Raw genomic sequence first — 4,001 nt, forward strand, 5'->3', positions numbered from 1 at the left:
AGGCCCACGCACCCACTGGACAGGAATGATCCAGCTGGGGAGAAGAGGGAAGAAGGCTGGGAGGCCTGGGCAGACACCATCCGCACCATCCCCAGCTAGCCCAGGCGACTGGGGCTCCAGGGCCTGCTTCTTGACTCCTCAAAGGCAGATAGATGTTGGACTGTCGCTACTCGTCACCAAAGGATGGCCAAGGGCCATGCTCTGGCCTTTCCTCCGGAGAGGCCCCTTGGGGCTCCTAGACTCACCAGGGGCTCCCCCAGGTTGACAGTCCTGTCACTGTAAGAACACAGAGTGCTGGTGGTGAGAGGCGTGGCGTCCACCCCTTTGCTCACCACAGAACTCCATGTGAAGACAAGTCATGGTCTCCGTGGGACACTGAAAGTAAGGCCAGCAATGGAGATCTGGCCCAGATCTAACACGCTGACTCTTCTACATTTGGTAGTGGTGGCTGCTTTAACCCAAATATTATCCAGTTAGTACCCTTGGCTGGGATCCTGGGCTCTGCACCCCAGGAGACAGTGTCCAGCAACTGGTGGCTACCCTCTGGCTGTCCACCAGTTGTCTTAGGAATGGTAAATTGGATTCAACTTTTGTCCCCACCCCCCCAAAAAAAAAACTAATATTTGTGTGTGTTGACAATCTTAGCATGAAAATGGTTTAAGTAGGCAGGTAATACATGCATTAAGTTCTTTGAAGTCTGACCAAAAAGTTATCCTTTAAAGTTTTATTTAGTTTTTGATACTGGCAATTGGACCCAGGGGCATTCAACCTCCAGGCCATGTCCCCAGCCCTTTTAATTTTTTATATTGAAACAGAGTTTCACTGAGTTGCTGAGGTCCTCGCTAAATTGCTGAGGTTGCTCTCAAACTTGTGAGCCTCCTGTCTCAGCCTCCCAAATACTGGGATTTGAAATACTGGGATTTGAAATACTGGGGTTTGTAATACTGGGATTTGGTGGCATGAACTGCTATACCCAGGCAAGAAGTCACCTTCTTATGATTTACATGTCATAATCATGGGAGCCCAGCAAAGGCAGGAAGAAAGTGGCTGAAGGGTTTCTCCCCTCTCCATTTGTGACCTGACCTGGCAGGAAGTGTTTCCCCATATCGTGCACTTCTTGTCCAGCACATCCTGTGAAATGCATGGTCAAGAAGTGGATGAGCAGGGATCTGGCCTTGAATTCCATGCACCAGGTCCCATTCTCCAAGGGGCTCAATAGGTTAGTTTCTCTAAGTCTGCCTCCACAAAGCAGAGGCTGCCAAGGTCCCCAAGAAAGTGCCCTGTGCTACTGATGAGTACAACTTTCATGGAATACTGTAATTGTAATTCACACCCAGTCCATTAGCAGTCCTGGTCTCGATTTCATAAAAACCAAGAGTGGGCCATGCTTTCTGCCCATCTCACTCTTATTTACCATTTCAAATTGACTTGTGCTTGCCCAAAGCAATTATTTCTTTTTCCTGAAGTGATTCCTTAAGGGCGGAGAGAAAAGGGAGCAACAGAATCAGATGGCTCAGTCTCTCCTTATAGCTCCCCACGTCCTAGTTTGGGAGATGGAGGAGGAGGACACCATCCGTCAGGGACCCACTGGGAAAGTCTGTTGGTTTTCACTGCCAGACTGTTTCAGTCGTTAAAGACAGAGAAGTGTGCGCATGTCTATCTGAAAAGATATTGTCTTATTAAGTCTTAGCTCCTCATTTAGCAAGCAACTCGGCCAGGCCTAGTGTTGTCTAGTTTCAGAGTTTCCATGGAGACCAGAATGGAGACAGATGTAGCATCTGAGGAGGCCTTGACATCTCCCTGTTGCCAGCAGAGGTATGACACACATGTCTGGGACAGCCAACGGGGGAATGTCCCTTCCCCTGTCTGTGATCAAGGTGGCCATCTTGGTAGCTTTAGACTAGCCATGGTGGAAGTTTATGAGCCATGAAAGTCAGCAAACACTACACATCAGGCCTGTCCCCTGAGAGCTGGTTGTTAAACACCTACCAGCACACCACTGCCACATGATGTTGCGTATTCCTGACACAGAAGTGCTCCAGTTCAGAGGTCCATTTGGCCACTGAAGTTCAAATCACAACACTTAGAGCTTCCCTGGTGACAAGCATCTGTCTACCTTTGTTGTTCCAAAGTGTCCCTGAGGTTGTGATTGAGCAGAAGTTGAAGCCACAGTACAGTAGGTTTTGACGGGAGTATCTCACTTTTTCACAAATACACAGATAATCCTAGAGTTGGCAGAACAGGAGCAGAGGCTCAACAGATCAGGTCGCAGACATTCAAATTTAAGCAGCAAACCAGTTTGGAATAATAACTGTGGGCAGGCGGCTCTCTGCTCGCTCTGTGTTGGCAACATGTTGTACTTCTGATAGCAACTAGATCTCTTTTTCCTCTTTAGCTAAGAAGCAAAATTTGTCAACACACAACACCATATATCCTGAAAGAGAAGGAATTTCGTAACTTTCACTATACCTCTAAAACTGCTTAAAAACCAGTGAGGCCAGTCATATTGACGTCATGTAGACAGAAATCCCAGGATAAGTCGAATGACTGAGTGTTTTTATGATCATTTAGACGCAGGCTTTGAAACCCAAGGGGAAGGGAGGAGAAGATCCCTGCTTTACAGTCAACATCAACCAACTCTGCTCTAATTACCTTCTGATAAATGTTTATATTTATCGACACACAGTCTCTAAAATTGCACCCGGGGCTTTATTATTCCCAGCTAAATTATCTACCTCATTTTGGAAATTTAATTTGTCAAGCATCACATGATTTTCTCAGGTATAACACATAAATGCACCTAAACTTCTAGCATTCAAGTCAAAGGGCCTGGTGTTTACTCGATTGACTTCAGCTAACTTAAGGCTCAGCTTGAAAACAAAGCTCGGCATGGTGGCACACACTTGTAATCTTGGTACTTGGGAGGCTGGCATAGGAGGGTCACAGGTTCGAGGATAGCCCCAGCAACTTAGTGAGATTCTCAGCAACTTAGTGAGACCCTATTTCCAAATAAGAAATGAAACTTCAGTCTGGGGGGGGGGGTATAGTTTGGAGGTAGAATGCCTCTGTGTTTAATCTCCAGTACCAAAAAAATAGAAGCTTGAAATATTGAGGGAGAGGCTTTCCGACTCCTAAATTCAGGTAGAGAACTTGGTTTGCAGCTCTCCACTCTCAGAATTTGCCTTTTGTAATCATTCTGCCACTGTTCCAGGTTTTCCTTGGGTACCTTATGAAGGAAGGCATTTCAGAGGCCCTTGGGGGCTCAGTGTTTGTGGTAAGTTGGTAAGTGCTCTGGTGTTTGGGTGTGTGTCCCTCATGGCCCGCTCATCCCCATCCTCCGCGTGTCTCGCAGAGAGCCTGCCCCCTGCCTGTGTTTCGAAGTCAGGCACGGAGGGAGTCTGGTGCCTTGAGTCGTCTCTCCCCAGGACTCAGCTCAGGCTCCTGGCACCCTGAGCAACAGACTCTGTCCTCATGTTATGGCATTAGTTTCCTTCTGAGAGAAGGCAAAAAGAATGGGGTGAGACTCGTGTCCTGGTTGTCACCCTTGCAGCTCCGTCGCAGGTAGATGCCTTTGCCTGGCTGTGCTCTGACCTTCAGAGGGACCAAAGGCTGCTTGTGCGTTCTTAGAATTCAACCCGAGTGCGGCTGGGTTTGGGGCCCACACCTGTAATCCCAGTACTTGTCAGGCTGTGACAGGAGGATCGCAGGTTCTAGGCTGGCCTCAGCAACTTTGAAAAACCTTGTTTCAAAGTAAAAAATAAAAAAGGGCTAGGAGTGTAGCTCAGAGGTAGAATGTCCCTGGGTTCGACCTCTAGTACCAAAAAAAAAAAAAAAAAATTAACTGGAATGCAGGCCAAACTGATTTGCCTGATTGTGTGTGTGTGTGTGTGTGTGTGTGTGTGTGTGTGTGTGTGTGTAGATGGAACCCAGGGGCATTTTACCTCCGAGGTATACAGCCAGCCCTATTTTTTATTCTTTATTTTGAAACAGAGTCTCACTGA

Source organism: Muscardinus avellanarius, assembly GCF_963383645.1.
Source record: "Muscardinus avellanarius genome assembly, chromosome: 4".
NCBI lineage: Eukaryota > Metazoa > Chordata > Mammalia > Rodentia > Gliridae > Muscardinus > Muscardinus avellanarius.